The sequence below is a fragment of the Propithecus coquereli genome, unplaced genomic scaffold, assembly GCF_000956105.1.
Source record: "Propithecus coquereli isolate 6110/MARCELLA unplaced genomic scaffold, Pcoq_1.0 Scaffold9, whole genome shotgun sequence".
Lineage (NCBI taxonomy): Eukaryota > Metazoa > Chordata > Mammalia > Primates > Indriidae > Propithecus > Propithecus coquereli.
In genome coordinates, this window is record NW_012155284.1 from 1706065 (window position 1) to 1719621 (window position 13557).

Below are 13557 nucleotides of genomic sequence, written 5' to 3' on the forward strand. Positions count from 1 at the left end.
TCCCAGCTACTCGGGAGGCTGAGGCAGGAGGATCACTTGAGCCCAGGAGTTTGAGGTTGCTGTGAGCTGGGCTGACGCCACGGCACTCTAGCCCGGGCAACACAGTGAGACTCTGTCTCAAAAAAAAAAGAATCAAAATGAATAAAAAATGAGAAAAATAATTATTTAATCTAACACTTGAAACTGAAGAGGAAAAACCAGAAGAAATGTTTTTACAAGTCTTCGGTAAATGTTTCTGGGAGGTAGATATTTATTTAATTTATTTCTGGAAGTCCTACATTTGACGATACCTTAGTATATATTCATCTGCTCTTCCTATTCAGACTTTCTGAATGCAACCATTTTATTGTAAGTAGTGCCTGTTTTACCCTATTATTTATACATATAGCTAAATAGTCTACATACCATCTCAATGCCCTTCTATTATTAATATTGGTATTGTCTTCACTTCTAACAATTCACCTTTCCTCTTATCTTTACTGACCTTTCCTGAGCATGGCTGTTTCACAAATTAGTCTTAGGACGTACTCTAAACCAGGAGAAATTCCCTTTCCCCCAAAAAGAAGTTGTGATATCACCCTACATCTTAGATACGAACCAAAACAGTACTTATTATATCCTTTCTTAGTTTGAATGAGTAGGGTTCTGAAAATCTCGAGTAAAATTAATTTATTAACTATGATGTCTAACATTATCAGTATATATAGTTTTAAAAATTCAAACATTGGAAATACTATTTATCAGAACTAAATATACCAGGATTTGGATAGTGGAGGGTGGGAAAGTTTGCTTAGTTATCAAAGCTCAAGAATTTTCTTAAAAATATAATTCTGAATCTTTAAAGAATAGATTCTAAGTGTTGAAAATAGAGCAAGTCTTTTCCTGGTATAAAGATAAAAGCAACTGAAAAAATAAAGGTGCCTGACAGCTGCTGGCTTTGATAATGCTATCCTGCAGTTGTGGTAATAGTTTTTCTGGCCTCAACTATTAGAACAAATTAAAACTTCTCAGCTTGAGTAACTAAATAAGCTTTTTTAAAAATTGCAGTTCAGACAACTAAAGTCCCTGCAGCAGTGACTGGATGGACAAAGAGCAAAGGAGGGAGTGTCAGATGTTGAGAGTCTTTATTTGGGCTTTCCGATTAGAATGGACTGAAATACTTCCCTGTTAGAAACCCTGTTTTTTTGGTTATTAATTTGTTTGTCAATACAGGTATTTAGGAAGAAGTTAGGTAGGCAATAGTAGACCAATATTTGATTTTCCTTTCACTTTCATGCTATTCCAGCAACTAAAGATGTCCAAGACATTGAGTATGAAACAACAAAATATATTTTAAAATCATGTATACAGGCGCTTAGCTATTTTTCAGATAATTTGAAATTATAGTTTTTCTTTTGAAAATATTAGTGAAAATACCTCCCACAGTGCTGTAGTTTTTATTAAAGTCCCTTGATAAAAAAATTATATAGAGCAAATTGCAAGTATGCAAAGGCTATTTATAACACAAATTTAGTTTTTTACTTAATGTTGATTACATAAACAAAAATGGTTAGCATTCTTTGGGGAATTAAAGATAAGGAACAGGTTATTAAATATATTATTAATTCTCCATGTAGGTGGGATAGATTTGTTTTAAGTACACATTGGAAAGCCATAAGCTTTTTAAAAAATAACTTATTCCTAGGTGGTGTTCAGTAATAATTTGTATTATGTTCTATATCAGGGATCAACCAACATTTTCTGTAAAGGACCAGATAGTAAATATTTCATACTTTGCAGGCCACATGGTCTCTGTCACAATCACTCAACTCTGTTGTAGTATAAAAGCAGCCATAGACACTATGTAAATTAGTGAATATGGCCCTGTTCCAATAAAACTTTATTTACAAAAACAGGTGGTGGGCCCACACCTGTTTAGTGTAAATATGGTAAGAGACAGCCTTTAAAAGATCTAAAGGGTGAGGACCTATGTTTCTGTAAATGTATTCTTGGACTATTAACCTGAAAGTCCTGGGATTCACCCAACTCCTAGTATGTGAGAATTCTTGGGGCTTGGGAGTGTAAGGCTAGAAATCCTTTGGTTTCTGTTGTTGTTTGTTTTATTCATTTTGGTTTTTTGGTCCTATAACTAAGTTATTTTATTTATTTGTTTGTTTTTATTTCAGTAGATTTAGAGGATGCAAGTTGAATTCTGTTATGTGTATATGTTGTATTGTGGTGAATCTGGGCTTTTAGTGTACTCATTAACTAAATAATATACAGTGTACCCAGCAGGTAAATTTTTCACAGATGAGTCTTACAAACTAAAATTTGAGAATTATTGACTAAAATTGACAACGACATTCAGCACCAAATATTTATTGCCCCTCGCCATGCTAGATTCACTACAGTAAACAAGATAAATAGAAATCCTTGCGCTTACTGACCTTAGAGTCCACCAAGGGAAATAATTAATATTAATAAAATAATAAAAATAAATTATTATTTTTAAATATATGGTATATTTGATAATGATAAGGGGTAGGGAGAAAAATGAAACAGAAAAGGAAAATAGGCATCATTGCAAAAGTTGTGGATAGTGTAACCAGAGAAGAACTCATCACAAAGATGTCATTTGAGTAAAGACCTGAAGGAAGTGAGGGAATAAACCATGTGATATCAAGGGGGAAAATATTCTAGGCTGAGGGATAAGCAAATGCAAAGGCCCTGAGTTCAAAACATGACTGGTTTTTCCAAGGGACAGTTAGATGGTCTGGGTAGCTAAAGTGGAGTGTCAGCTGGGGAGATAGTTAGATATGAAGTCATAGAAAACAGAAAGCATTTATAGGTTATTGTAGGGACTTTGAGTTTTACTCTGAGTGGAGGATTTGAACAGGGTCATTCTGGCTGCATGTTGAGATTAGTGTGTAGGAGGAAAGTGTGGAAACAAGGAGACCAGTTTGGATGTCATTACAAAATTTGAGCAAGAGGTTATTACCCTACCAAGGTGGTAGGTGTGGTGAGAAGTGTTTGGGTTATATATTTTGAAGCTAGAGCCAAAAGATTTTGGTAATGCTTTGGATATGTGTTGGTGAGAGGAGCCAAGTCAAGGGTGACTACAAAGCTTATGGCCTATTCAGCTGGAAGAATGGAGTTGACATTTACTGATGTATGAAAAACTTCAGGAGGAGGTATGAGAGGGAATATCAGAAGCTTAATTGTGAACTTATCAAGATTGAGATGGCTATCAGATATTCAAGAGATGTTGAGTAGAGAAGAAGATATCAGAGTCTGAACTTCTATAGGTTGAGACTTGAGCTAGAGATATAACTTTGAGAGTCATTAGCATATGGATTATATTTAAAGCCATGAGTCTGATGACATCACCAAGATAGTGATCATAAATGGAGACAAAAAGCTATACAATGATGGATCCTGGGACACTCTAATGTTAAGGAATCAGGGAGATGCAGAGGAACCATTAAGAAGGAGAGCCCATGAGATAGGAAGAAAACCAGGCAATGTGGTATGCTAGAAGTCAAATGAAGAAAATGTTTCAAGGAGGAGAAGAAGGATTAGCTGTGTCAAATACTGCTGATAGGTCAAATTAGGCAATGACTGACAATTGACCATTGGATTTAACAACAAGGAGGTCATTAAGTGGGCTTGTTCAGTGCAGTGATGGGGGTGAAAGCCTCATAAAAGTGGACCTACGATAAGCTAGGAAGAGAAAAATTGGAGGCAATGAGTATGACCAACTCTTTCAAGGAGTTTTGCACTAAAGAAAAGTGAGAAATGAGGCAGTAGCTGGAGAGAGAAGTTGGAGAGGTCAGAGAAATGCTGTTGAGAGTGAACTGTTGGCTACTCTAAACTGCTCATTCCTGCTCAGGGACAAAGTAAAAACAGCCCGGTTGGCAACAGTGGGAAGAGAATACTGGCTGCTGCCAGGTATCATCCGTTCTTACAAGTAGTCACGTACCATCTTGAATATAAGAAATAATGCCAGGGAATAGAGTAATCGAATATCTTTGTGCACAGTAAGATGGTTATCAAGAAAGAGTAAAGAAGAATTACTTAGAATGCCCCGAAATGTGAATACTACCTGATTTCTGCCATTTTTATATTGTATAAATGATCTCTGACATTACAGATACCTTGACATCAGTAAGTATTTTTCCATTTAAATTTTTCTTATCAATTTTGTGTACATGTATTTATTTAAGATGTGTTTCAAATTGTATATTTCTGCATCTAGGATGCAGGAATAACTTTGTACAATTTGAATTTTCGCATTTATACTTTTAGTGTTAGTCAAATTAGTAAGTTTTAGTTTCAAAACAGACTTTGGTGCAATAATAATTTCTAAATTTTATAAAATATAAAATATTTTCTGTAGAAACACTATCTGATATAGTTTATTTTATTCACAAATTAGTGTACTCATTCAGAAACACTATCTTATATAGTTTAGATATGAGTTGAGTAGCTTTATGTATAGACTTCATGTTTATTGGTAAGTAACCGAATAAACATGAGAATATTATTTCATTTCTAAAAAAGTAAAAACATTCAGCCAGTTATATCAGAAGACCAATCCCATAGGCCAGTTTCTTTAACAAATGTTATCTCTGCATGGGAATTTGAAAGGACTACTGCTTAATCAGTAGAAACTTCCCTAGCATATCAAGATATCAGAAGTGTAAGAACAAAGTGCCATGTAATTTTGCAATGATACATTTAAATAAATTGAAGTACCTGTCTCTTACGCTCACTCTCATCTGGAACAGGTTTACATCAAAGTATGAATATAAAGTAGGGAAAAGGGAAGAGAGAAGAATACTTTTGCATTCTTTAATGAAAAGTTAAGATGGTTTTTAAAAATTATTTATTAAGTTTTAGCTGCTTTTTTGATTGAGCCTGATACTTTACCCTAAATTACAAATTTCAAATATTTATTTTTATACCCAAACTGTTATTTTTTTAATGTGGGTTAATTTGTTGCTGTTAGTTTAGTTGGTAGTAGGAGGCAGCACAGGAACACAGTAGGATACCAGCTACTTGCCTCACAGACACCAAAACATGTGTGTGTCTGTGAATTTCTGAATATAAATAGTTTTTTATAGAATTTTATCCAAACTTTCATAATTTATTAGACCAGTAGACAGCATAGTCCTTATTCACAATCCCAAAGTCTGTTGCTACATATCTTTATCCAATGACTACATGGTAATAAAAGCTTCAGAAAAAGTCTCATTTCTTGAAAAGACCCATAATGTAAGTGACCAATTTTGATGCTAAAATAAATCTGTATCAAAAGAATCAACTTCCTTGTAACTCTATGCTGTGTTGGGTTAGCCTTGCCAAAATAACATCAAGGAAACTGGATGTGTTATTGCTCTACAGTTATTTTATGTGAATTATTTTAATTAAGTGTTGATGATGAGAGAATATCTAAGACGTATGGGAGATAAACTATATACTTATGTTTATCAGCAGAATGTGCCAGCACAAGTATGTCATTTTGTGAGCTAAATTAGTTTAGTACTAGTTGGAATTAAAATATGTTAATCATATGTCTTATCCACTGGGGTGTCAGTGATGTCTGATGGAGATGTTCATGAAAAACAGAAAAGAAACTAAACACATTAAGATATATGAATTGTAAAGTAACTGTGACAAAATGCATTTGATGTATAATTTATGCATCATTACTTTTCTACAGTAAACTCATGAAGTATTTCATGGAATTATCAAAACAAAACTATGTGAATATTCTTACCATGTGAAAGATGATTGAAATGAAATAAGGAAGTCATAATGCTCTGTAATGATTTTTCAAAATAATATTCTCAATGTTATTTATCATTGATAGCACATGACTTCAAGAAAGTTAATACATTTAAGTCAAAAAAAGATTTGCTTGTAAGTAAAATATAGAGTAGCAAAATAGAATCTGTGTAGAGAAAATCATATATGGTAAAAGGAATTAACTAAAATTATAAACACATAATAAAAAGTAATAGTTTTTAAAAGACTTTATGCTTTTGGTTAAATCTTATAGTGAACATATTTTTTTTACCTTTCCAGGACTATGAATAAATAATTATCCTTGTCATATTTATAATTTTCTAAAATTATGTTTTAGATTCTAGAATAATCTTATGTTGTAGAATTGTATCTTACTTCCTATATCTAGTTAAAGCAGTATATTGAATTGTTCTGTTCAGTATCAGAGGAAAGATTGAATCTATATCTAAAAGCCATGTCTGCATAGGACCAAGTAAGATAGATATGTGATCTTTATGTCATTAATGTAGTTAATGAAGATAACCCATACTCTTCCAGGCTGTATTTCACTTTCTACCTGTGTTTTTGCCTAAATGTTGAGTGAAGCAAATTACTTTTTGACAAATACCCATTTTCTTATAGATTTTTGATGTAAAGATGGCTACATACTGAAGACAATATGATATTAAGAAAGCAGAATGTTTGATGTTCATACTCAAATGCTGAGCCTTTTCTTAATGGAAAGAAAATGTATAAGCTAAAACATGTTGTTTCTGAAACAATCTGAGGATTATTACCTTTTAATGTATTTTGTTCTGAAAAGATTAGGATCCCATGTACAAACATGGCACTTATGACACATACAACTGAGAGATGAGCTGCTATATAGAATTGTTAGCAGTTCTTGTGGCTGATTTATGCTTCAGAAAAAGATCAATAAGTTACTACACTTGTCTTGTCAAATCATACGTAAATTAACCTGACATCCTTTTATACCAAATAGTGGTTACTCAATGTTGCTACTGCTACTCTGTAAAACTGCCTAAGAATCATTATTTTTAACCCTGACACCCCAAAAACAATGAGAGAAACCTGAAGGCAGCAGGAGAGAATAAAAGGCCTTATTAGTCGTCTAAATTGTAAGTTCTCTTATATGTCATTGATATGGATATTATAATTATAATTCAGTATCTTATTGGGGTTCCCAACTCTTTGTTCTTTTTACTTACTCTTATTAGGTCCTCTGGAAGATATAATTTATTCTAGGATTTTTCCCTCTAAACATATAAGCATTTTCTCACTAACAACCAGTTATGCTATATCAATAGTATAATTTACTCTTCACATCAGTAGGTACTAACTATTTTTAACAAGACAAATAAATTGGTCAGGTGAAATTTTATACAAGAGGACCAAGCTTTATTACATCTTTTGCTGGTTTTAAGAGTCTTCCATCAGGATTGTTCCTCAGTTGGTCCATGAACCAGCTGCTGAACCAACCAAATATTTACTAAATGCTTGCTCTGTACATTCTCTCACATAATGTGCTAGCTGCTTCCTTCCCTTCCTTGTGAAGCACATTGTAAGTCATCACATTGTAACGAACAGCTCTATTATAATGATGATACTCAATGCCACATCCATTTATCATGTTCTCCACTCACCTTCTATTCCCTGTCAGCATTTAACTTAAAAACACAAATAAATGGACTAAAGACTACATGTATCATCAGAACTCCACCAAAATGATCAAGAAAAGTGATATAGACTTTTTAATTTTATTTTATTTCAGTTGTTACATTTCTTTTTAGTCTGGTGAATCAAGAGCACATGCTAATTAGTGCTTTATATGCAAATTAACTTGCTTCCCTGAAAGACCACTGCCTTTTCAGCTTTTTATATTTGAGTGGTCGCTAAGGAAAAGAATTCAATATTGAATAAGTGGTTGCATAGTTACTGGGGTCCTGAAAGGAAGTGCCAAGTCAGACAATTTATTTACGGTCAGTTAGTCAAAAGAACAAAGTGTATACATGTGTATCTGCCATTACTCTAAAGGTATCCCTATAGCAGGATGTTACAGAGGTAAGAAAACTAAAATGGCAGTTAAGAAAGTTGGTCTTTGGTTTTCTTTTACATAAAATAAGGAAATTGATCTAGTAAACTCTAAAAAGTTAAACTTCTTGCTTTAACATGTGTCTAAAAGGCATATTTAAATAAAATTACATGTCATATTTTATTATAAATGTATGATACAAAACTTGTAAAACTTCGAGTACTTTTGTGAAGAAGTCATTTGTTATGTGAATGGTTACTTGCTAAATTGTCAAGTTCATATTTTCTTAAACTCGATAATTACATACTTCTTTCAATCATTAAAAAGTTTTAAAACTTCTAAGTTTTCAGATTTAGAAGCTAATTTCACATGAATAATTTTTGTCCTCAAAACATCCAGATTTACTTTAAATTAGATAAGTCCTGTATAATTGTGTGTTTTGGAATGTACCTCAACTTCTAAGCTTTTTGAAGTGTAAATTGTCCTAAATGTTAATTTTTCCATTCTAAAGAAGTTAGTGTATTATTCTCTTTATCTTTGATTTGTTCTAAATTGTGCTCATAAAATAAAATATAGAATATATAAAATGCTTAATGATCGGCATTTTAGAGGAAGTTTTTTTACTTTTTAATGCTTTTCAATTTTATTATCAATTTATACTTTAAGACTAAAAGTTAAAGAATTTTTAAAGCCAAGATGAAATGTTTAAAATGAGATGTAAAGTGATTATATAATGCTGCATAAATTTTAGGTATTCTAAGAAATGCCAGCTTTATTTTATGGATTAATTACCTTGACATTAAGGTAATTACTTGCTCTAATGTTGTTTTGTGTTCTTTCCTCCAAAGTGAGGTTCCTTCACATCAAAGTATACATTATACTGCAATGTACTAAATCCTCAATGATAAATGGTATAAACAAAGTGCTAATGAAGTAGAGGGAAAGGAGCCTATAGAAATTCTTTAAAGAGGAAGTGACATTTAACCTGGCCCTTGGGGAATTAATAGAAATTTGCTTGGCAAAGAACGGAGAGTACACAGTAATTGCAAGGAATAGAGAATATTCTAATGTTGGTGAATCATCTTTACATTTTTTTAGAAACTATTGACAATGTTAAAACAGATTAGCAAAATGAACATTTAAGCAATGTATCATTTGAGATATATAGATTTATCATATATATCTTAAAAGAAGTCAGGGCTGAAAATGGTTTATATCACCCCTAATTTCAGTACTGGTAAATTATTTATAAAATAATTCCATCGAGGGGTCTGAGACCTTCAGAGAAGGTAAGAATTGGAACGAGCAATCTACCTTCTACTAGTAAGGGGGAGAGAAAGAGCTGGTTCCTTGTAATTCTTAGGGAATTGAAATAAAACACTAAGGGCTTCTGAAAGATCCATTAAGAAGAGGAAAACTACTACTTTCCACTAGCAGAAAGGGCAAGGATTAGAGGAAAATCTCTTCTAGGAAGACAGACGTTTAAAATTCCATCAATAAAACTTGATATCATAGAAAGTAATAATCTTTTAAAGTTCAGTGGCATTCATTCAGAAATAAATTATAATTCTAAGTCAAATAATTTTTCCCCTAAAAGACTAGGGAATGAGCTAGATACTTGGTTTGTATTTCTATTAGAGTACTTTTTTTCTTTCATTCTGTCACCAAATATTTATTGATTTTTTGACTTTGTGTATATTTTTATTCCTTTCACTTTGGGTTATCCCATTCATTAGTTGAGGGTGCTAAAATAAAAATACCATAGCCTGAAAGGATTAATCAACAGAAATTTATTCCTCAGAGTTCTGACAGCTGGGAAGTGCAAGATCAAGGTGCCAGCCAATTTGATTCCTGGTGAGGGCCCTCTTCCTGGTTTGCAGAAGGCCAGTATGCTGACATGGCAGAGAGAGAAAGATCATTTCTGTTGTGCCTCTTTTTATAAGGGCACTAATTCCATTCAAGAAGGCTCTCCCCTCATGACTTAATAACTTCCCAAAGGCCTCACCTCCAAATACCATCACATTGGGGATTAGGTGTCAACATATACAAATTTTGTGTGGACACAAACATTCAATCTATAGCATAGACAAATAACTGAAACATGTAGAAATGAGAATTTGTACCTATAAATGTAGATTCTATATGTCAGAGTACTAACTATGCTACCCAATTTATTTTACATTGCAAGGTAAGGCCCTTTACTTTATGAGTTTTGTCTAATTTGGAAACTGTTTTTTTAAAAGCATACCCCTAATTTTCAGTCATTCATAGCACTACATGTTCTATCAAGTAGGGATGATGTAATATATCTTGAAGGAGGACAGCAGATTGAAATATTATTTTCTTTGGGTTTTCATTGATACTTGCCATTTGGTTGAAGAGAACATTCTATTTGTTCCAGATTAGTGGACTGATGTAGAAAACAATTTTTGCAGAAAATTGTTTCTCCTATTAATTATAAGACTATGAACCTTGAAAAATCCTGAGCAGAGGGCAGTAATCTTTATCTGCTTTGTTCACTGATCTGTCCAACCACCCAAAACAGCACCTTTGTGGGTGTTTAAAAAATATTGGTTGAATGAACAAATTTCTACCATACCTTCTATTAATAATGGATAAGTGTAGCTTTTTTATTCTCCCGATTGACCTTTAATCTGACACAACAAAGAGCACCATTGTTTATTGGAGTATTTCTTCTTAAACTAGGTTTTCTTTGTTCTCTGCAAAGCATGGTAATAATTTTCTCCAGCTCCTTAATAAAGATGGTTTGTGCCTTAGGAGCATATGCCTTTATGCCCACTCCCCACCTCACCCGCACACACTCCAAATGTTTACAGCGTATCTACAATATGCAAATCTTTATATTTAAGGGTAATACTGAAAACAATTGACACAGAATCATGGGTCCCTTATTTTATAAGGGACTTTAGAAATCATGTGGTTCAACTCCCTCATTTTAAGGTTGAGGAAACTAAAGCCCTGCAAGGTTATTATCTCAGGGGCTCCTCTGGTAATTAATGGTGGTACAAAAACTAAAATCCAGGTCCTTGACTCCCAGTGAAATGTTATTTCCACACACATTATAAACAGCTCTTCCAAGGGGAAGGCTTTTTCCAGTTAAAATACTGATTTGCCATCATGATACCTTCAGGCAAATATGTGATGCCCAAACTATTAAAAAAATAAAAATAACACTGTTCCAGATACAAAGAGTAAGTACACTTTAATAGCCTAGACTCAAATTTTGAAGAACTTATTCTTCCCAGGTTGCTAATGCAGGGAGTACTGACGTGTCTGTCAGTAGATACAGATTATATCATCAGTAGGTAATCTGTTAGATTTGCATTTTACCAAAAAAGAATTTAAATTTGTTTTAATATTTTGAATTGTACTTGAAAGTAGATTGATTTCTGAGTAGCGAAGTACAAATATAAGTACAGAACATTCTCAGTTGCTAGTATGCAAACTCTTTTGGGTTCTGTTGCTATGTCTGGCCAAGCTAATTCACTGGGCAGTTGAGGACTTAGGTAGTTATCTAGATAATTTAAGGTAAGGCTCAATCTGAGTAATAAGAGCTTATGTTATAACAGAACTAATTTTATAAGAAAAATTCTTTAACCATAGCAATCTTTATATTTTATGTAAAAGTAGTAGATTCTTATCTAAATTAACTAGATTTTTTGTCATTTTATACTTTGAGTTGTGTACATAATTTATAAGTAGTTTTCAGTATTCTTGGCCAAAAAAACCCCATAAATTTGAACTTCTTGGAGGAGGACATACAAGAGCAAATAAATTGACTAAAAACAGAATCTGTATCTCTTTCAATCTTATTTTGTAGGAACCTGCAGGTTCCCAGCAAACACATGCGCTGACCCTCCTTTACAGCAGTCCCTTGATAGGGCCTCACAGTGAGGGAGGGAGGTGTAGACAACCCCATTACAGTATATTCATTACAGTATATTCATTCAAATGCCATCCATTAGAGAAAAAATTTTCTTTTCAAATATTCCATTAAATTTACACTGTAACATCTTTTTACATTCAGATGAACATGCAAATCTCAAATGCTGGATTTCAAATAAGGCACGTCTAAGTATTTATCTCAACATTTCATATTTAGTAATATTTTTCACATAATTTCTACCTTGTATTGCATTTCCAAGTGATTTTATTATAGATAGGAATTATTAGTAACCTATTTTTATTTCTTCATATTTCAAAAATTAAATTAATATACTTTGAATTATAAATGTTATAAAACATCACTCTGTAAAAGAAAGGCAACTATTACAAAACCTATGACATAATATTTAATTATTGAATTTTAAAAATGAGTCCAGAATTTAAAAGACAGTTTCTTTAAGTGATATTAGGTAATTTAGAAAGGAAAGGGAAAATAACAGAGGGAGTATGAATATTGAGTAAGTTTCTAGTCAGCAGTATATAGTCAACTTATTAATCCAATTTGGAGTAGAGTTTCAAAATGATAAAACAGAGACAACTTTGATCAAGTATGTGAAAGCTAAACATTTTTAAAATCAACTTTGTTAAAATTGGAAAACCTACTTAAGTTTTATCAGCTGGAGGTAATAATAGGACCTGAATAACCTACTGTTTCTGTCCATATAAAATGAATTCTTGGGAGCACATTTATATATAAGAACACAGTGAGCAAAATGCCAAATTGCTTGCTTAATTGTGAAGTTCCTCTTGTTGGTTTATCAGACCCTCCAAAAGATACCTATAGAAAAAAATCTAGACAGCATAAATTAATTAGAATTTTATTTTTCAGAGGCTGTTTTTAAAACAGCCCTGGAAAACATGTATGGCCATGAACTGCAGGCCTGATTTCTAAAAATGTTTATAGATAATCTATTGTAAATGTAGGATTTAATTCTGTAAAGTGCTATAAATTTGATTTGCCCAAGCCTTTGTTTACTTACTGTATGTTAAATTTATTCTTAATTTATATTAATCCATTTTAATATGTTAATAATATTAAACCCTTTAGATTTGATGATTTGCTTTTATTACATGTAAGGAATAATCTTACAGTTAAATAATTATGTATTAAGATGTAATTAAATAAAATTATAATTTTCTGTTTTTAGAAAAATATAATAAAAATAGAATTTTGAATAACTTAATAAACTTCTAAAAATGTGGTACCTACATTTGAGTGATCAAAAATATTCTCCTTCCGCTCAACATTGGAAAATCATAACAATGATCCTTTTAGGGTATTTTTCTGGACTGTTTCTTGACTGACAGATTCAACACATTTTAGGAGACTTTGACTCATCTAACAGCATAAATTAACTTGACTTTTAACATGAGACTATTTTTTTCTTTTGTTAAAAAATATACACCTCATAATCTGCTAAGGTCAAAATACGCAAAGAAACTTTAAATTTTAGTCAGGTGGGGCACAGTGGCTCACTCCTGTAATCCCAGCATTTTGGGAGGCCCAAGCAGGAGTGTTGCTTGAGGCCAGGAGTTCTAGACCAGCCTAGGCAACATAGTGAGACCCTGTCTCTACAAAAAATAAAAAAAAAAATGAATTGAATTAATTGTGTATGGTGGTGCACACCTGTGGTCCTAGCTACTTGAGAGGTTAAGGCAGGAGGATGGCTTAAGCCCAGAAGTTCAAGGCTGCAATGAGCTATGATGACAGCACTGCACTCCAGCCTTGGTGACAGAATGAGACCATTTCTCTAAAAATAAATAAATAAATA

At 32.6% G+C, this 13557-nt stretch overlaps 1 protein-coding gene across 1 annotated transcript in view; it reads left to right on the forward strand.

The window, feature by feature from the left end:
* SSBP2 (single-stranded DNA binding protein 2) overlaps positions 1-13557 on the forward strand; it is a 118888-nt gene that overhangs the window by 27215 nt on the left and 78116 nt on the right. The window lies entirely within an intron of this gene.